Below are 23,038 nucleotides of genomic sequence, written 5' to 3' on the forward strand. Positions count from 1 at the left end.
TAGCTGTTTTGCACGGTTTTATTAAAGCAAGTTTGTTTTCGTTTTATACTGACTTGTAGTTATTATTACGCTTGGCAATTTTCCAATAAAAATGCTTGGGTCTAGATCTATGTTTGGTTCAAGTTTCGTAAAATTTTGAGAATGTTCAAAATTTAGCTGTTCTGCACGGTTTTTTTAAAGTAAGTTTGTTTCCCTGTTATACTAACTTATAATTATTATTATGCTTAGAAATTTAACACACAAATTCTTGGATCTAGACATACGTTTGGGTCAAGTTTCGTCGAATTCTGAGAATGTTCAAAATTTAGCAGTTTTGAACAGTTTTATTAAAACAATTTTGTTTCCCTTTTATACTAACTTGTAGTTATTATTACGCTTAGCAAATTTACAACACAAATGCTTTGGTCTGGACCAACGTTTGGGTCAAGTTTTGTCGAATTCTGAGACCGTTCAAAATTTAGCTGTTTTGCACGGTTTTATTAAATCAAGTTTGTTTCCCTTTTATACTATCTTGTAGTATTAATACGATTAGCAAATTTACAACACAAATGCTTGGGTCTAGACCTGCGATTGGGTCAAGTTTCGTCGAATTCTAAGAACGTTCAAAAGTTAGTTGTTTTGCACGATTTTATTAAAACAAAGTTTGTTTACCTTTTATACTAACTTGTAGTTAGTATTACGATTAGCAAATTTACAACACAAATGCTTGGGTCTAGACCTGCGAATGGGTCAAGATCTAATGAGGGACACTCTTGTAATATACTTCTCTTTTTTTTTTTTAATGAAAATTACAATTACCCAAAAAAAAAAAAGTTTCGTCGAATTCTGAAAACGTTCATAAGTTAGCTGTTTTACACGGTTTTATTAAAACAAGTTTGTTTTCCTTTTATATTAACTTGTTGTTATTATTACACTTAGGAAATTTAACACACAATTCTTGGGTCTAGACCTACGTTTGGATCAAGTTTAGTCGAATTCTGAGAATGCTCAAAATTTAGCTGTTTTGCACGGTTTTATTAAAACAAGTTTGTTTCCCTTTTATACCAACTTGTAGTTATTATTACGCTTAGAAAATTTACCACAGATATTCTAGGGTCTAGACCTACGATTGGGTCAAGTTTCGTTGAATTTTGAGAACGTTCAAAAGTTAGCTGTTTTGGACGGTTTTATTGAAATAAGTTTTTTTCCTTTTTATACTAACTTGTAGTTATTATTACGCTTGGCAATTTTCCAATAAAAATGCTTGGGTCTAGACCTGGGATTGGGTCAAGTTTCGTTGAATTCTGAGAACGTTCAAATATTAGCTGTTTTCCTCGGTATTATTAAAACAAGTTTGTTTCCCTTTTACACTAACTTGTAGTTATTATTACGCTTAGGAAATTTACCACACAAATGCTTGTGTCTAGACCAACGTTTGAGATAGGTTTCGTCGAATTCTGAGAACGTTCAAAATTTAGCTGTTTTGCACGGTTTTATTAAAACAAGTTTGTTTCCCTTTTATACTAACTTGTAGTTATTATTACGCTTAGCAAATTTACAACACAAATGCTTTGGTCTAGACCAACGTTTGGGTCAAGTTTCGTCGAATTCTGAGAGCGTTCAAAATTTAGCTGGTTTGCACGGGTTTATTAAAACAAGTTTGTTTTCCTTTTATACTAACTTGTAGTTATTATTACGATTAGCAAATTTACAACACAAATGCTTGGGTCTAGACCTCCGATTGGGTCAAGTTTCGTCGAATTCTAAGAACGTTCAAAAGTTAGTTGTTTTGCATGGTTTTATTAAAACAAGTTTGTTTTTCTTCTATACTAACTTGTAGTTATTATTACGATTAGCAAATTTACAACACAAAGGCTTGGTTCTAGACCTGCGATTGGGTCAAGTTTCGTCGAATTCTGAGAACGTTCATAAGTTAGCTGTTTTACACGGTTTTATTAAAACAAGTTTGTTTCCCTTTTATATTAACTTGTTGTTATTATTACACTTAGGAAATTTAACACACAATTCTTGGGTCTAGACCTACGTTTGGATCAATTTTCGTCGAATTCTGAGAATGCTCAAAATTTAGCTGTTTTGCACGGTTTTATTAAAACAAGTTTGTTCCCTTTTATACTAACTTGTAGTTATTATTACACTTAGCAAATTTACCACACAAATGCTTGGGTGTAAACCAACGTTTGGGACAGGCTATTTGAATTCTGAGAACGTTCAAAATTTAGCTGTTTTGCACGGTTTTATTAAAGCAAGTTTGTTTTCGTTTTATACTGACTTGTAGTTATTATAACGCTTAGCAAATGTATAACACAAATGCTTGGGTCTAGATCTATGTTTGGTTAAAGTTTCGTAAAATTTTGAGAATGTTCAAAATTTAGCTGTTCTGCACGGTTTTATTACAGTAAGTTTGTTTCCCTGTTATACTAACTTATAATTATTATTATGCTTAGAAATTTAACACACAAATTCTTGGATCTAGACCTACGTTTGGGTCAAGTTTCGTCGAATTCTGAGAATGCTCAAAATTTAGCTGTTTTGAACAGTTTTATTAAAACAATTTTGTTTCCCTTTTATACTAACTTGTAGTTATTATTACGCTTAGCAAATTTACAACACAAATGCTTTGGTCTAGACCAACGTTTGGGTCAAGTTTCGTCGAATTCTGAGACCGTTCAAAATTTAGCTGTTTTGCACGGTTTTATTAAATCAAGTTTGTTTCCCTTTTATACTAACTTGTAGTATTATTACGATTAGCAAATTTACAACACAAATGCTTGGGTCTAGACCTGCGATTGGGTCAAGTTTCGTCGAATTCTAAGAACGTTTAAAAGTTAGTTGTTTTGCACGATTTTATTAAAACAAAGTTTGTTTACCTTTTATACTAACTTGTAGTTATTATTACGATTAGCAAATTTACAACACAAATGCTTGGGTCTAGACCTGCGAATGGGTCAAGATCTAATGAGGGACACTGTTGTAATATACTTCTCTTTTTTTTTTAATGAAAATTACACTTACCCAAAAAAAAAAAAGTTTCGTCGAATTCTGAAAACGTTCATAAGTTAGCTGTTTTGCACGGTTTTATTAAAACAAGTTTGTTTCCCTTTTATACTAACTTGTAGTTATTATTACGCTTAGAAAATTTACCTTAGATATTCTAGGGTCTAGACCTACGACTGGGTCAAGTTTCGTCTTATTTTGAGAACGTTCAAAAGTTAGCTGTTTTGGACGATTTTATTGAAATAAGTTTTTTTCCTTTTTATACAAACTTGTAGTTATTATTACGCTTGGCTATTTTTCAATAAAAATGCTTGGGTCTAGACCTGGGATTAGGTCAAGTTTCGTTGAATTCTGAGAACGTTCAAATATTAGCTGTTTTCCTCGGTATTATTAAAACAGGTTTGTTTCCTTTTACACTAACTTGTAGTTATTATTACGCTTAGAAAATTTACCACACAAATGCTTGTGTCTCGACCAACGTTTGAGATAGGTTTCGTCGAATTCTGAGAATGTTCAAAATTTAGCTGTTTTGCACGGTTTTATTAAAACAAGTTTGTTTCCCTTTTATACTAACTTGTAGTTATTATTACGCTTAGCAAATTTACAACACAAATGCTTTGGTCTAGACCAACGTTTGGGTCAAGTTTCGTCGAATTCTGAGACCGTTCAAAATTTAGCTGATTTGCACGGGTTTACTAAAACAAGTTTATTTTCCTTTTATACTAACTTGTAGTTATTATTACGATTAGCAAATTTACAACACAAATGCTTGGGTCTAGACCTGCGATTGGGTCAAGTTTCGTCGAATTCTAAGAACGTTCAAAAGTTAGTTGTTTTGCATGGTTTTATTAAAACAAGTTTGTTTTTCTTTTATACTAACTTGTAGTTATTATTACGATTAGCAATGGGTCAAGTTTCGCCGAATTCTGAAAACGTTCATAAGTTAGCAGTTTTACACGGTTTTATTAAAACAAGTTTGTTTCCCTTTTATATTAACTTGTTGTTATTATTACACTTAGGAAATTTAACACACAATTCTTGGGTCTAGACCTACGTTTGGATCAATTTTCGTCGAATTCTGAGAATGCTCAAAATTTAGCTATTTTGCACGGTTTTATTAAAACAAGTTTGTTCCCTTTTATACTAACTTGTAGTTATTATTACACTTAGCAAATTTACCACATAAATGCTTGGGTGTAGACCAACGTTTGGGACAGGTTATTCGAATTCTGAGAACGTTCAAAATTTAGCTGTTTTGCACGGTTTTATTAAAGCAAGTTTGTTTTCGTTTTATACTGACTTGTAGTTATTATAACGCTTAGCTAATGTATAACACAAATGCTTGGGTCTAGATCTATGTTTGGTTCAAGTTTCATAAAATTTTGAGAATGTTCAAAATTTAGCTGTTCTGCACGGTTTTATTAAAGTAAGTTTGTTTCCCTGTTATACTAACTTATAATTATTATTATGCTTAGAAATTTAACACACAAATTCTTGGATCTAGACCTACGTTTGGGTCAAGTTTCGTCGAATTCTGAGAATGCTCAAAATTTAGCTGTTTTGAACAGTTTTAGTAAAACAATTTTGTTTCCCTTTTATACTAACTTGTAGTTATTATTACGCTTAGCAAATTTACAACACAAATGCTTTGGTCTAGACCAACGTTTGGGTCAAGTTTCGTCGAATTCTGAGACCGTTCAAAATTTAGCTGTTTTGCACGGTTTTATTAAATCAAGTTTGTTTCCCTTTTATACTAACTTGTAGTATTATTACGATTAGCAAATTTACAACACAAATGCTTAGGTCTAGACCTGTGATTGGGTCAAGTTTCGTCGAATTCTAAGAACGTTCAAAAGTTAGTTGTTTTGCACGATTTTATTAAAACAATGTTTGTTTACCTTTTATATTAACTTGTAGTTATTATTACGATTAGCAAATTTACAACACAAATGCTTGGGTCTAGACCTGCGAATGGGTCAAGATCTAATGAGGGACACTATTGTAATATACTTCTCTTTTTTTTTTAATGAAAATTACACTTACCCAAAAAAAAAAAGTTTCGTCGAATTCTGAAAACGTTCATAAGTTAGCTGTTTTACACGGTTTTATTAAAACAAGTTTGTTTCCCTTTTATATTAACTTGTAGTTATTATTACACTTAGGAAATTTAACACACAAATTCTTGGGTCTAGACCTACGTTTGGATCAAGTTTAGTCGAATTCTGAGAATGCTCAAAATTTAGCTGTTTTGCACGGTTTTATTTAAACAAGTTTGTTTCCCTTTTATACTAACTTGTAGTTATTATTACGCTTAGAAAATTTACCTTAGATATTCTAGGGTCTAGACCTACGATTGGGTCAAGTTTCGTCGAATTTTGAGAACGTTCAAAAGTTAGCTGTTTTGGACGATTTTTTTGAAATAAGTTTTTTTCCTTTTTATACTAACTTGTAGTTATTATTACGCTTGGCTATTTTTCAATAAAAATGCTTGGGTCTAGACCTGGGATTGGGTCAAGTTTCGTTGAATTCTGAGAACGTTCAAATATTAGCTGTTTTCCTCGGTATTATTAAAACAGGTTTGTTTCCTTTTACACTAACTTGTAGTTATTATTACGCTTAGAAAATTTACCACACAAATGCTTGTGTCTAGACCAACGTTTGAGATAGGTTTCGTCGAATTCTGAGAATGTTCAAAATTTAGCAGTTTTGCACGGTTTTATTAAAACAAGTTTGTTTCCCTTTTATACTAACTTGTAGTTATTATTACGCTTAGCAAATTTACAACACAAATGCTTTGGTCTAGACCAACGTTTGGGTTAAGTTTCGTCGAATTCTGAGACCGTTCAAAATTTAGCTGATTTGCACGGGTTTACTAAAACAAGTTTATTTTCCTTTTATACTAACTTGTAGTTATTATTACGATTAGCAAATTTACAACACAAATGCTTGGGTCTAGACCTGCGATTGGGTCAAGTTTCGTCGAATTCTAAGAACGTTCAAAAGTTAGTTGTTTTGCATGGTTTTGTTAAAACAAGTTTGTTATCCTTTTATACTAACTTGTAGTTATTATTACGATTAGCAATGGGTCAAGTTTCGTCGAATTCTGAAAACGTTCATAAGTTAGCTGTTTTACACAGTTTTATTAAAACAAGTTTGTTTCCCTTTTATATTAACTTGTTGTTATTATTACACTTAGGAAATTTAACACACAATTCTTGGGTCTAGACCTACGTTTGGATCAATTTTCGTCGAATTCTGAGAATGCTCAAAATTTAGCTGTTTTGCACGGTTTTATTAAAATAAGTTTGTTCCCTTTTATACTAACTTGTAGTTATTATTACACTTAGCAAATTTACCACATAAATGCTTGGGTGTAGACCAACGTTTGGGACAGGTTATTCGAATTCTGAGAACGTTCAAAATTTAGCTGTTTTGCACGGTTTTATTAAAGCAAGTTTGTTTTCGTTTTATACTGACTTGTAGTTATTATAACGCTTAGCTAATGTATAACACAAATGCTTGGGTCTAGATCTATGTTTGGTTCAAGTTTCGTAAAATTTTGAGAATGTTCAAAATTTAGCTGTTCTGCACGGTTTTATTAAAGTAAGTTTGTTTCCCTGTTATACTAACTTATAATTATTATTATGCTTAGAAATTTAACACACAAATTCTTGGATCTAGACCTACGTTTGGGTCAAGTTTCGTCGAATTCTGAGAATGCTCAAAATTTAGCTGTTTTGAACAGTTTTATTAAAACAATTTTGTTTCCCTTTTATACTAACTTGTAGTTATTATTACGCTTAGCAAATTTACAACACAAATGCTTTGGTCTAGACCAATGTTTGGGTCAAGTTTCGTCGAATTCTGAGACCGTTCAAAATTTAGCTGTTTTGCACGGTTTTATTAAATCAAGTTTGTTTCCCTTTTATACTAACTTGTAGTATTATTACGATTAGCAAATTTACAACACAAATGCTTGGGTCTAGACCTGCGATTGGGTCAAGTTTCGTCGAATTCTAAGAACGTTCAAAAGTTAGTTGTTTTGCACGATTTTATTAAAACAAGTTTGTTTACCTTTTATACTAACTTGTAGTTAGTATTACGATTAGCAAATTTACAACACAAATGCTTGGGTCTAGACCTGCGAATGGGTCAAGATCTAATGAGTGACACTATTGTAATATACTTCTCTTTTTTTTTTAATGAAAATTACAATTACCCCAAAAAAAAAAAGTTTCGTCGAATTCTGAAAACGTTCATAAGTTAGCTGTTTTACACGGTTTTATTAAAACAAGTTTGTTTTCCTTTTATATTAACTTGTTGTTATTATTACACTTAGGAAATTTAACACACAATTCTTGGGTCTAGACCTACGTTTGGATCAAGTTTAGTCGAATTCTGAGGATGCTCAAAATTTAGCTGTTTTGCACGGTTTTATTAAAACAAGTTTGTTTCCCTTTTATACTAACTTGTAGTAATTATTACGCTTAGAAAATTTACCACAGATATTCTAGGGTCTAGACCTACGATTGGGTCAAGTTTCGTCGAATTTTGAGAACGTTCAAAAGTTAGCTGTTTTGGACGGTTTTATTGAAATAAGTTTTTTTCCTTTTTTTACTAACTTGTAGTTATTATTACGCTTGGCAATTTTCCAATAAAAATGCTTGGGTCTAGACCTGGGATTGGGTCAAGTTTCGTTGAATTCTGAGAACGTTCAAATATTAGCTGTTTTCCTCGGTATTATTAAAACAGGTTTGTTTCCCTTTTACACTAACTTGTAGTTATTATTACGCTTAGGAAATTTACCACACAAATGCTTGTGTCTAGACCAACGTTTGAGATAGGTTTCGTCGAATTCTGAGAACGTTCAAAATTTAGCTGTTTTGCACGGTTTTATTAAAACAAGTTTGTTTCCCTTTTATACTAACTTGTTGTTATTATTACGTTTAGCAAATTTACAACACAAATGCTTTGGTCTAGACCAACGTTTGGGTCAAGTTTCGTCGAATTCTGAGACCGTTCAAAATTTAGCTGTTTTGCACGGTTTTATTAAATCAAGTTTGTTTTCCTTTTATACTAACTTGTAGTTATTATTACGATTAGCAAATTTACAACACAAATGCTTGGGTCTAGACCTGCGATTGGGTCAAGTTTCGTCGAATTCTAAGAACGTTCAAAAGTTAGTTGTTTTGCATGGTTTTATTAAAACAAGTTTGTTTTCCTTTATACTAACTTGTAGTTATTATTACGATTAGCAAATTTACAACACAAATGCTTGGATCTAGACCTGCGAATGGGTCAAGATCTAATGAGGGACACTGTTGTAATATACTTCTCTTTTTTTTTTAATGAAAATTACACTTACCCCAAAAAAAAAAGTTTCGTCGAATTCGAAAAACGTTCATAAGTTAGCTATTTTACACGGTTTTATTAAAACAAGTTTGTTTTCCTTTTATATTAACTTGTTGTTATTATTACTTTTAGGAAATTTAACACACAATTCTTGGGTCTAGACCTACGTTTCGATCAAGTTTAGTCGAATTCTGAGAATGCTCAAAATTTAGCGGTTTTGCACGGTTTTATTAAAACAAGTTTGTTCCCTTTTATACTAACTTGTAGTTATTATTACACTTAGCAAATTTACCACACAAATGCTTGGGTGTAGACCAACGTTTGGGACAGGCTATTCGAATTCTTAGAACGTTCAAAATTTAGCTGTTTTGCACGGTTTTATTAAAGCAAGTTTGTTTTCGTTTTATACTGACTTGTAGTTATTATTACGCTTGGCAATTTTCCAATAAAAATGCTTGGGTCTAGATCTATGTTTGGTTCAAGTTTCGTAAAATTTTGAGAATGTTCAAAATTTAGCTGTTCTGCACGGTTTTTTTAAAGTAAGTTTGTTTCCCTGTTATACTAACTTATAATTATTATTATGCTTAGAAATTTAACACACAAATTCTTGGATCTAGACCTACGTTTGGGTCAAGTTTCGTCGAATTCTGAGAATGCTCAAAATTTAGCAGTTTTGAACAGTTTTATTAAAACAATTTTGTTTCCCTTTTATACTAACTTGTAGTTATTATTACGCTTAGCAAATTTACAACACAAATGCTTTGGTCTAGACCAACGTTTGGGTCAAGTTTTGTCGAATTCTGAGACCGTTCAAAATTTAGCTGTTTTGCACGGTTTTATTAAATCAAGTTTGTTTCCCTTTTATACTAACTTGTAGTATTAATACGATTAGCAAATTTACAACACAAATGCTTGGGTCTAGACCTGCGATTGGGTCAAGTTTCGTCGAATTCTAAGAACGTTCAAAAGTTAGTTGTTTTGCACGATTTTATTAAAACAAGTTTGTTTACCTTTTATACTAACTTGTAGTTAGTATTACGATTAGCAAATTTACAACACAAATGCTTGGGTCTAGACCTGCGAATGGGTCAAGATCTAATGAGGGACACTGTTGTAATATACTTCTCTTTTTTTTTTTAATGAAAATTACAATTACCCCAAAAAAAAAAGTTTCGTCGAATTCTGAGAATGCTCAAAATTTAGCTGTTTTGAACAGTTTTATTAAAACAATTTTGTTTCCCTTTTATACTAACTTGTAGTTATTATTACGCTTAGCAAATTTACAACACAAATGCTTTGGTCTAGACCAACGTTTGGGTCAAGTTTCGTCGAATTCTGAGACCGTTCAAAATTTAGCTGTTTTGCACGGTTTTATTAAATCAAGTTTGTTTCCCTTTTATACTAACTTGTAGTATTATTACGATTAGCAAATTTACAACACAAATGCTTGGGTCTAGACCTGCGATTGGGTCAAGTTTCGTCGAATTCTAAGAACGTTCAAAAGTTAGTTGTTTTGCACGATTTTATTAAAACAAGTTTGTTTACCTTTTATACTAACTTGTAGTTAGTATTACGATTAGCAAATTTACAACACAAATGCTTGGGTCTAGACCTGCGAATGGGTCAAGATCTAATGAGGGACACTGTTGTAATATACTTCTCTTTTTTTTTTTAATGAAAATTACAATTACCCCAAAAAAAAAAGTTTCGTCGAATTCTGAGAATGCTCAAAATTTAGCTGTTTTGAACAGTTTTATTAAAACAATTTTGTTTCCCTTTTATACTAACTTGTAGTTATTATTACGCTTAGCAAATTTACAACACAAATGCTTTGGTCTAGACCAACGTTTGGGTCAAGTTTCGTCGAATTCTGAGACCGTTCAAAATTTAGCTGTTTTGCACGGTTTTATTAAATCAAGTTTGTTTCCCTTTTATACTAACTTGTAGTATTATTACGATTAGCAAATTTACAACACAAATGCTTGGGTCTAGACCTGCGATTGGGTCAAGTTTCGTCGAATTCTAAGAACGTTCAAAAGTTAGTTGTTTTGCACGATTTTATTAAAACAAGTTTGTTTACCTTTTATACTAACTTGTAGTTATTATTACGATTAGCAAATTTACAACACAAATGCTTGGGTCTAGACCTGCGAATGGGTCAAGATCTAATGAGGGACACTGTTGTAATATACTTCTCTTTTTTTTTAATGAAAATTACACTTACCCAAAAAAAAGAAGTTTCGTCGAATTCTGAAAACGTTCATAAGTTAGCTGTTTTACACGGTTTTATTAAAACAAGTTTGTTTCCCTTTTATATTAACTTGTAGTTATTATTACACTTAGGAAATTAAACACACAAATTCTTGGGTCTAGACCTACGTTTGGATCAAGTTTAGTCGAATTCTGAGAATGCTCAAAATTTAGCTGTTTTGCACGGTTTTATTAAATCAAGTTTGTTTCCCTTTTATACTAACTTGTAGTTATTATTACGATTAGCAAATTTGCAACACAAATGCTTGGGTCTAGACCTGCGATTGGGTCAAGTTTCGTCGAATTCTAAGAACGTTCAAAAGTTAGTTGTTTTGCATGGTTTTATTAAAACGAGTTTGTTTTCCTTCTATACTAACTTGTAGTTATTATTACGATTAGCAAATTTACAACACAAAGGCTTGGTTCTAGACCTGCGATTGGGTCAAGTTTCGTCGAATTCTGAGAACGTTCATAAGTTAGCTGTTTTACACGGTTTTATTAAAACAAGTTTGTTTCCCTTTTATATTAACTTGTTGTTATTATTACACTTAGGAAATTTAACACACAATTCTTGGGTCTAGACCTACGTTTGGATCAATTTTCGTCGAATTCTGAGAATGCTCAAAATTTAGCTGTTTTGCACGGTTTTATTAAAACAAGTTTGTTCCCTTTTATACTAACTTGTAGTTATTATTACACTTAGCAAATTTACCACACAAATGCTTGGGTGTAAACCAACGTTTGGGACAGGCTATTCGAATTCTGAGAACGTTCAAAATTTAGCTGTTTTGCACGGTTTATTAAAGCAAGTTTGTTTTCGTTTTATACTGACTTGTAGTTATTATAACGCTTAGCAAATGTATAACACAAATGCTTGGGTCTAGATCTATGTTTGGTTCAAGTTTCGTAAAATTTTGAGAATGTTCAAAATTTAGCTGTTCTGCACGGTTTTATTAAAGTAAGTTTGTTTCCCTGTTATACTAACTTATAATTATTATTATGCTTAGAAATTTAACACACAAATTCTTGGATCTAGACCTACGTTTGGGTCAAGTTTCGTCGAATTCTGAGAATGCTCAAAATTTAGCTGTTTTGAACAGTTTTATTAAAACAATTTTGTTTCCCTTTTATACTAACTTGTAGTTATTATTACGCTTAGCAAATTTACAACACAAATGCTTTGGTCTAGACCAACGTTTGGGTCAAGTTTCGTCGAATTCTGAGACCGTTCAAAATTTAGTTGTTTTGCACGGTTTTATTAAATCAAGTTTGTTTCCCTTTTATACTAACTTGTAGTATTATTACGATTAGCAAATTTACAACACAAATGCTTGGGTCTAGACCTGCGATTGGGTCAAGTTTCGTCGAATTCTAAGAACGTTCAAAAGTTAGTTGTTTTGCACGATTTTATTAAAACAAGTTTGTTTACCTTTTATACTAACTTGTAGTTATTATTACGATTAGCAAATTTACAACACAAATGCTTGGGTCTAGACCTGCGAATGGGTCAAGATCTAATGAGGGACACTGTTGTAATATACTTCTCTTTTTTTTTTAATGAAAATTACACTTACCCAAAAAAAAAAGTTTCGTCGAATTATGAAAACGTTCATAAGTTAGCTGTTTTACACGGTTTTATTAAAACAAGTTTGTTTCCCTTTTATATTAACTTGTAGTTATTATTACACTTAGGAAATTTAACACACAAATTCTTGGGTCTAGACCTACGTTTGGATCAAGTTTAGTCGAATTCTGAGAATGCTCAAAATTTAGCTGTTTTGCACGGTTTTATTAAAACAAGTTTGTTTCCCTTTTATACTAACTTGTAGTTATTATTACGCTTAGAAAATTTACTTTAGATATTCTAGGGTCTAGACCTACGATTGGGTCAAGTTTCGTCGAATTTTGAGAACGTTCAAAAGTTAGCTGTTTTGGACGGTTTTATTGAAATAAGTTTTTTTCCTTTTTATACTAACTTGTAGTTATTATTACGCTTGGCTATTTTTCAATAAAAATGCTTGGGTCTAGACCTGGGATTGGGTCAAGTTTCGTTGAGTTCTGAGAACGTTCAAATATTAGCTGTTTTCCTCGGTATTATTAAAACAGGTTTGTTTCCCTTTTACACTAACTTGTAGTTATTATTACGCTTAGAAAATTTACCACACAAATGCTTGTGTCTAGACCAACGTTTGAGATAGGTTTCGTCGAATTCTGAGAATGTTCAAAATTTAGCTGTTTTGCACGGTTTTATTAAAACAATTTGTTTCCCTTTTATACTAACTTGTAGTTATTATTACGCTTAGCAAATTTACAACACAAATGCTTTGGTCTAGACCAACGTTTGGGTCAAGTTTCGTCGAATTCTGAGACCGTTCAAAATTTAGCTGATTTGCACGGGTTTACTAAAACAAGTTTATTTTCCTTTTATACTAACTTGTAGTTATTATTACGATTAGCAAATTTACAACACAAATGCTTGGGTCTAGACCTGCGATTGGGTCAAGTTTCGTCGAATTCTAAGAACGTTCAAAAGTTAGTTGTTTTGCATGGTTTTATTAAAACAAGTTTGTTTTCCTTTTATACTAACTTGTAGTTATTATTACGATTAGCAATGGGTCAAGTTTCGTCGAATTCTGAAAACGTTCATAAGTTAGCTGTTTTACACGGTTTTATTAAAACAAGTTTGTTTCCCTTTTATATTAACTTGTTGTTATTATTACACTTAGGAAATTTAACACACAATTCTTGGGTCTAGACCTACGTTTGGATCAATTTTCGTCGAATTCTGAGAATGCTCAAAATTTAGCTGTTTTGCACGGTTTTATTAAAACAAGTTTGTTCCCTTTTATACTAACTTGTAGTTATTATTACACTTAGCAAATTTACCACACAAATGCTTGGGTGTAAACCAACGTTTGGGACAGGCTATTCGAATTCTGAGAACGTTCAAAATTTAGCTGTTTTGCACGGTTTATTAAAGCAAGTTTGTTTTCGTTTTATACTGACTTGTAGTTATTATAACGCTTAGCAAATGTATAACACAAATGCTTGGGTCTAGATCTATGTTTGGTTAAAGTTTCGTAAAATTTTGAGAATGTTCAAAATTTAGCTGTTCTGCACGGTTTTATTACAGTAAGTTTGTTTCCCTGTTATACTAACTTATAATTATTATTATGCTTAGAAATTTAACACACAAATTCTTGGATCTAGACCTACGTTTGGGTCAAGTTTCGTCGAATTCTGAGAATGCTCAAAATTTAGCTGTTTTGAACAGTTTTATTAAAACAATTTTGTTTCCCTTTTATACTAACTTGTAGTTATTATTACGCTTAGCAAATTTACAACACAAATGCTTTGGTCTAGACCAACGTTTGGGTCAAGTTTCGTCGAATTCTGAGACCGTTCAAAATTTAGCTGTTTTGCACGGTTTTATTAAATCAAGTTTGTTTCCCTTTTAACTAACTTGTAGTATTATTACGATTAGCAAATTTTCAACACAAATGCTTGGGTCTAGACCTGCGATTGGGTCAAGTTTCGTCGAATTCTAAGAACGTTCAAAAGTTAGTTGTTTTGCACGATTTTATTAAAACAAGTTTGTTTACCTTTTATACTAACTTGTAGTTATTATTACGATTAGCAAATTTACAACACAAATGCTTGGGTCTAGACCTGCGAATGGGTCAAGATCTAATGAGGGACACTGTTGTAATATACTTCTCTTTTTTTTTTAATGAAAATTACACTTACCCAAAAAAAAAAAGTTTCGTCGAATTCTGAAAACGTTCATAAGTTAGCTGTTTTACACGGTTTTATTAAAACAAGCATGTTTCCCTTTTATATTAACTTGTAGTTATTATTACACATAGGAAATTTAACACACAAATTCTTGGGTCTAGACCTACGTTTGGATCAAGTTTAGTCGAATTCTGAGAATGCTCAAAATTTAGCTGTTTTGCACGGTTTTATTAAAACAAGTTTGTTTCCCTTTTATACTGACTTGTAGTTATTATTACGCTTAGAAAATTTACCTTAGATATTCTAGGGTCTAGACCTACGATTGGGTCAAGTTTCGTCGAATTTTGAGAACGTTCAAAAGTTAGCTGTTTTGGACGGTTTTATTGAAATAAGTTTTTTTCCTTTTTATACTAACTTGTAGTTATTATTACGCTTGGCTATTTTTCAATAAAAATGCTTGGGTCTAGACCTGGGATTGGGTCAAGTTTCATTGAATTATGAGAACGTTCAAACATTAGCTGTTTTCCTCGGTATTATTAAAACAGGTTTGTTTCCCTTTTACACTAACTTGTAGTTATTATTACGCTTAGAAAATTTTCCACACAAATGCTTGTGTCTAGACCAACGTTTGAGATAGGTTTCGTCGAATTCTGAGAATGTTCAAAATTTAGCTGTTTTGCACGGTTTTATTAAAACAAGTTTGTTTCCCTTTTATACTAACTTGTAGTTATTATTACGCTTAGCAAATTTACAACACAAATGCTTTGGTCTAGACCAACGTTTGGGTCAAGTTTCGTCGAATTCTGAGACCGTTCAAAATTTAGCTGATTTGCACGGGTTTACTAAAACAAGTTTATTTTCCTTTTATACTAACTTGTAGTTATTATTACGATTAGCAAATTTACAACACAAATGCTTGGGTCTAGACCTGCGATTGGGTCAAGTTTCGTCGAATTCTAAGAACGTTCAAAAGTTAGTTGTTTTGCATGGTTTTATTAAAACAAGTTTGTTTTCCTTTTATACTAACTTGTAGTTATTATTACGATTAGCAATGGGTCAAGTTTCGTCGAATTCTGAAAACGTTCATAAGTTAGCTGTTTTACACGGTTTTATTAAAACAAGTTTGTTTCCCTTTTATATTAACTTGTTGTTATTATTACACTTAGGAAATTTAACACACAATTCTTGGGTCTAGACCTACGTTTGGATCAATTTTCGTCGAATTCTGAGAATGCTCAAAATTTAGCTGTTTTGCACGGTTTTATTAAAACAAGTTTGTTCCCTTTTATACTAACTTGTAGTTATTATTACACTTAGCAAATTTACCACACAAATGCTTGGGTGTAAACCAACGTTTGGGACAGGCTATTCGAATTCTGAGAACGTTCAAAATTTAGCTGTTTTGCACGGTTTTATTAAAGCAAGTTTGTTTTCGTTTTATACTGACTTGTAGTTATTATAACGCTTAGCTAATGTATAACACAAATGCTTGGGTCTAGATCTATGTTTGGTTAAAGTTTCGTAAAATTTTGAGAATGTTCAAAATTTAGCTGTTCTGCACGGTATTATTACAGTAAGTTTGTTTCCCTGTTATACTAACTTATAATTATTATTATGCATAGAAATTTAACACACAAATTCTTGGATCTAGACCTACGTTTGGGTCAAGTTTCGTCGAATTCTGAGAATGCTCAAAATTTAGCTGTTTTGAACAGTTTTATTAAAACAATTTTGTTTCCCTTTTATACTAACTTGTAGTTATTATTACGCTTAGCAAATTTACAACACAAATGCTTTGGTCTAGACCAACGTTTGGGTCAAGTTTCGTCGAATTCTGAGACCGTTCAAAATTTAGCTGTTTTGCACGGTTTTATTAAATCAAGTTTGTTTCCCTTTTATACTAACTTGTAGTATTATTACGATTAGCAAATTTACAACACAAATGCTTGGGTCTAGACCTGCGATTGGGTCAAGTTTCGTCGAATTCTAAGAACGTTCAAAAGTTAGTTGTTTTGCACGATTTTATTAAAACAAGTTTGTTTACCTTTTATACTAACTTGTAGTTATTATTACGATTAGCAAATTTACAACACAAATGCTTGGGTCTATGTAGCACCCCCTTCGCTATAAGGGCTATATCTACCCTAAACGTCTTAGTTAAGGTAATCCCTGTGTTCATATATATAAATTTGCATACGTAATCCCAACATGTCATAGCAAGTACTATCAACCTACAATATTATATATATATACATATCAAACACCACAAGGTAATTCACCACAAGTAATCCATATAATTATGTTCTCTCTGTACAAACAAAATGTGAGTTGTACTCTAACTGACTAAGAGGAGAAAACTGCATACTGGCCCGACCTGCCTGAGTATAGCGCGTGGACCTATTCTTCAACTGTCAGACACCTCAAAGTCTATTCCTGAAAGAAAATGTCAGCAGGGGAATGAGCCTGCCACTCAGTAAGCAAATAACCAGTCCTATCTATATACGCATGTCAACCATAGCCCAAATAAGATAAACAAGTAACACGAATGGAATACAAGCAAATTTAATTCCAACATAATCAACTTTATTACACCACATGACTATCTCATAATAAGACAACTAACCAAACTCTATTTTTCCTAGTTTGCTTACCAGAAGGTGATATTGTGTTTTTCCCGCCAACTCAATCTCACCGTTATATAAATTCAAGTGAACCCCCTTGACAGCCGGCTCATCAATCTCGCACATAGCTGTTTCATTTCGCACATAGCATTTTCTTTTCGCACATAGCATCGCATCAAAGCTCTTTTCATTGCGCACATAGCATCTTCTTTTCGCACATAGCACTTTCTTTTCGCACATAGCATTTTCAACACGTCAAGGGGTATTCACGCCACAATTATGTTCAATTTCCACCACTCCCTCATTTCCACATATCACCATTCTTGTAAGCAACTAGTAACGTAAAACAATATATCATTACATTCTCATTCTCAGACACCCACAACACAACATACAACAAACATGATATTCAACACATTTTCTCATTCCACGTACACAATGCCATCAATCAATTCAAATCATTCACCACGCATATATTTTCAGATAAAACAATATCAGCATGAACCACAAAGTCATATAATAGTAATACCACAAATAAAAAGAACATATATAGATAATACTAATTATTTACTTACCTCGACCTTACAACGTTTCTTTCTACTCTGTCACTAATTGTCAGTCCTTTTACTTCACCCCCGTATCCTATAATGAGTTATATCATACACAATTAATATATCGAGAATATCATAATTTCTTTTAAATATAATATTAAATATTATTTGTACAATTTCTAATAATTATTCAATATTCCATTTCTATCGAAGTACAAATCTTCGTTTTTCCTCTTTATTAGCATACCATTTATTAAATATAATTCTCGGAATATTTCTATGAATTTTCTATCAATTTCTCGCTATTATACTCTTAAAATTAAACAATAATACATATAATTGCGTATTTGGTTAGCAATTCCGATGGAATTATATAATTTGACTATAGCAACATTCAAATCTAATAAATTTAATAATCTAATTAACCAACGATATCATTTTTATATCCAATTTGATATTTAATTCGACACTATTTTAAATAGTCGAACTCATAAAATATTCCGATTAAATAGTACACCGCTTACCATAAACAACATTTAATAAACAGACTAATTAAATAATATAATTATATAAATTAATATAAATTAAAATCAAAGTTTCGTACCTCACATGTCGCCGAAATTGTGTATGTGCAGATGTATATTGTAATGTGTGTGTGAATGTGATTGTGCATGTGTATCTGTATTAGAAATAAGTAAGAGAGGAGAGAGAAATGAGGCGGTGGGTTGGTGGGCCTCTCACTCTATTTCATACATATATATATATATTATTATATTACTTACTAACATATATATATAATATTATTATTTTATTTATTTAATTAAATTTTTCATAAAATACCAATTACGTCCTTCCTAATTTTCTTAATTAATATAAATCGTCCCAAAATATTATAACGAACGCCAATTTAATCCATTCAAGTGTTATTATATTTCAATTATGGCCCATAATTTATTTACCAATTAACTAAGTTTCATAAAAATTTACCAATTGATCCCCCAATTATATATTATAATTTTTGGGGCGTCACAATTCTCCCCTCCTAATAAAAATTTCGTCCTCGAAATTTAACTAATTAACGGCTCAGACAATAAATATGGGTATTTTTCTCTCATGTCCTCTCCATCATTCAACAAACTGTTGCACAAAGGGGTTCATTTTTGGTTGTGAGGCATTTCTATTTTAGGATTCTAACCCCTAATGTTCTGATCCTGAATCATGACCATGCACAGACTCTAATGACTCAGTTGGGCCAGCAGCGTTTTCCCTTGACGCTTCCATCTTATATGAAATACACACATTTGACTAGATCCCTAGTACATACCTCACATATAATATTACATTTCATCTACTACCCCAAGAAAATCTAATCCCTGCTCTGATACCACCTAATGTAGCACCCCCTTCGCAACAAGGGCTATATCTACCCTAAACGTCTTAGTTAAGGTAATCCCTGTGTTCATATATATAAATTTGCATACGTAATCCCAACATGTCATAGCAAGTACTATCAACCTACAATATTATATATATATACATATCAAACACCACAAGGTAATTCACCACAAGTAATCCATATAATTATGTTCTCTCTGTACAAACAAAATGTGAGTTGTACTCTAACTGACTAAGAGGAGAAAACTGCATACTGGCCCGACCTGCCTGAGTATAGCGCGTGGACCTATTCTTCAACTGTCAGACACCTCAAAGTCTATTCCTGAAAGAAAATGTCAGCAGGGGAATGAGCCTGCCACTCAGTAAGCAAATAACCAGTCCTATCTATATACGCATGTCAACCATAGCCCAAATAAGATAAACAAGTAACACGAATGGAATACAAGCAAATTTAATTCCAACATAATCAACTTTATTACACCACATGACTATCTCATAATAAGACAACTAACCAAACTCTATTTTTCCTAGTTTGCTTACCAGAAGGTGATATTGTGTTTTTCCCGCCAACTCAATCTCACCGTTATATAAATTCAAGTGAACCCCCTTGACAGCCGGCTCATCAATCTCGCACATAGCTGTTTCATTTCGCACATAGAATTTTCTTTTCGCACATAGCATCGCATCAAAGCTCTTTTCATTGCGCACATAGCATCTTCTTTTCGCACATAGCACTTTCTTTTCGCACATAGCATTTTCAACACGTCAAGGGGTATTCACGCCACAATTATGTTCAATTTCCACCACTCCCTCATTTCCACATATCACCATTCTTGTAAGCAACTAGTAACGTAAAACAATATATCATTACATTCTCATTCTCAGACACCCACAACACAACATACAACAAACATGATATTCAACACATTTTCTCATTCCACGTACACAATGCCATCAATCAATTCAAATCATTCACCACGCATATATTTTCAGATAAAACAATATCAGCATGAACCACAAAGTCAAATAATAGTAATACCACAAATAAAAAGAACATATATAGATAATACTAATTATTTACTTACCTCGACTTTACAACGTTTCTTTCTACTCTGTCACTAATTGTCAGTCCTTTTACTTCACCCCCGTATCCTATAATGAGTTATATCATACACAATTAATATATCGAGAATATCATAATTTCTTTTAAATATAATATTAAATATTATTTGTACAATTTCTAATAATTATTCAATATTCCATTTCTATCGAAGTACAAATCTTCGTTTTTCCTCTTTATTAGCATACCATTTATTAAATATAATTCTCGGAATATTTCTATGAATTTTCTATCAATTTCTCGCTATTATACTCTTAAAATTAAACAATAATACATATAATTGCGTATTTGGTTAGCAATTCCAATGGAATTATATAATTTGACTATAGCAACATTCAAATCTAATAAATTTAATAATCTAATTAACCAACGATATCATTTTTATATCCAATTTGATATTTAATTCGACACTATTTTAAATAGTCGAACTCATAAAATATTCCGATTAAATAGTACACCGCTTACCATAAACAACATTTAATAAACAGACTAATTAAATAATATAATTATATAAATTAATATAAATTAAAATCAAAGTTTCGTACCTCACATGTCGCCGAAATTGTGTATGTGCAGATGTATATTGTAATGTGTGTGTGAATGTGATTGTGCATGTGTATATGTATTAGAAATAAGTAAGAGAGGAGAGAGAAATGAGGCGGTGGGTTGGTGGGCCTCTCACTCTATTTCATACATATATATATATATATTATTATATTACTTACTAACATATATATATATAATATTATTATTTTATTTATTTAATTAAACTTTTCATAAAATACCAATTACGTCCTTCCTAATTTTCTTAATTAATATAAATCGTCCCAAAATATTATAACGAACGCCAATTTAATCCATTCAAGTGTTATTATATTTCAATTATGGCCCATAATTTATTTACCAATTAACTAAGTTTCATAAAAATTTACCAATTGATCCCCCAATTATATATTATAATTTTTGGGGCGTCACAGTCTAGACCTGCGAATGGGTCAAGATCTAATGAGGGACACTGTTGTAATATACTTCTCTTTTTTTTTTAATGAAAATTACACTTACCCAAAAAAAAAAAGTTTCGTCGAATTCTGAAAACGTTCATAAGTTAGCTGTTTTACACGGTTTTATTAAAACAAGCATGTTTCCCTTTTATATTAACTTGTAGTTATTATTACACTTAGGAAATTTAACACACAAATTCTTGGGTCTAGACCTACGTTTGGATCAAGTTTAGTCGAATTCTGAGAATGCTCAAAATTTAGCTGTTTTGCACGGTTTTATTAAAACAAGTTTGTTTCCCTTTTATACTAACTTGTAGTTATTATTACGCTTAGAAAATTTACCTTAGATATTCTAGGGTCTAGACCTACGATTGGGTCAAGTTTCGTCGAATTTTGAGAACGTTCAAAAGTTAGCTGTTTTGGACGGTTTTATTGAAATAAGTTTTTTTCCTTTTTATACTAACTTGTAGTTATTATTACGCTTGGCTATTTTTCAATAAAAATGCTTGGGTCTAGACCTGGGATTGGGTCAAGTTTCATTGAATTCTGAGAACGTTCAAACATTAGAGGTTTTCCTCGGTATTATTAAAACAGGTTTGTTTCCCTTTTACACTAACTTGTAGTTATTATTACGCTTAGAAAATTTTCCACACAAATGCTTGTGTCTAGACCAACGTTTGAGATAGGTTTCGTCGAATTCTGAGAATGTTCAAAATTTAGCTGTTTTGCACGGTTTTATTAAAACAAGTTTGTTTCCCTTTTATACTAACTTGTAGTTATTATTACGCTTAGCAAATTTACAACACAAATGCTTTGGTCTAGACCAACGTTTGGGTCAAGTTTCGTCGAATTCTGAGACCGTTCAAAATTTAGCTGATTTGCACGGGTTTACTAAAACAAGTTTATTTTCCTTTTATACTAACTTGTATTTATTATTACGATTAGCAAATTTACAACACAAATGCTTGGGTCTAGACCTGCGATTGGGTCAAGTTTCGTCGAATTCTAAGAACGTTCAAAAGTTAGTTGTTTTGCATGGTTTTATTAAAACAAGTTTGTTTTCCTTTTATACTAACTTGTAGTTATTATTACGATTAGCAATGGGTCAAGTTTCGTCGAATTCTGAAAACGTTCATAAGTTAGCTGTTTTACACGGTTTTATTAAAACAAGTTTGTTTCCCTTTTATATTAACTTGTTGTTATTATTACACTTAGGAAATTTAACACACAATTCTTGGGTCTAGACCTACGTTTGGATCAATTTTCGTCGAATTCTGAGAATGCTCAAAATTTAGCTGTTTTGCACGGTTTTATTAAAACAAGTTTGTTCCCTTTTATACTAACTTGTAGTTATTATTACACTTAGCAAATTTACCACACAAATGCTTGGGTGTAAACCAACGTTTGGGACAGGCTATTCGAATTCTGAGAACGTTCAAAATTTAGCTGTTTTGCACGGTTTTATTAAAGCAAGTTTGTTTTCGTTTTATACTGACTTGTAGTTATTATAACGCTTAGCTAATGTATAACACAAATGCTTGGGTCTAGATCTATGTTTGGTTAATGTTTCGTAAAATTTTGAGAATGTTCAAAATTTAGCTGTTCTGCACGGTTTTATTACAGTAAGTTTGTTTCCCTGTTATACTAACTTATAATTATTATTATGCTTAGAAATTTAACACACAAATTCTTGGATCTAGACCTACGTTTGGGTCAAGTTTCGTCGAATTCTGAGAATGCTCAAAATTTAGCAGTTTTGAACAGTTTTATTAAAACAATTTTGTTTCCCTTTTATACTAACTTGTAGTTATTATTACGCTTAGCAAATTTACAACACAAATGCTTTGGTCTAGACCAACGTTTGGGTCAAGTTTCGTCGAATTCTGAGACCGTTCAAAATTTAGCTGTTTTGCACGGTTTTATTAAATCAAGTTTGTTTCCCTTTTATACTAACTTGTAGTATTATTACGATTAGCAAATTTACAACACAAATGCTTGGGTCTAGACCTGCGATTGGGT

General features: G+C 31.8%; 1 long non-coding RNA gene across 1 annotated transcript; it reads right to left on the minus strand.

Moving 5' to 3' along the window:
• Positions 1 to 16,602: 16,602 nt before the first annotated feature.
• Positions 16,603 to 18,157, minus strand: LOC148787213 (uncharacterized). Its single transcript, XR_016066987.1, has 2 exons — positions 18,108 to 18,157; positions 16,603 to 17,594 (listed from the first exon to the last, which is right to left on the minus strand). It is a non-coding gene; the product is annotated as an uncharacterized LOC148787213 (long non-coding RNA).
• Positions 18,158 to 23,038: the final 4,881 nt, after the last annotated feature.

This window comes from Sesamum indicum, linkage group LG8 (genome assembly GCF_026168435.1).
Source record: "Sesamum indicum cultivar Baizhima isolate 11 linkage group LG8, ASM2616843v1, whole genome shotgun sequence".
NCBI classification, from domain to species: Eukaryota; Viridiplantae; Streptophyta; class Magnoliopsida; order Lamiales; family Pedaliaceae; genus Sesamum; species Sesamum indicum.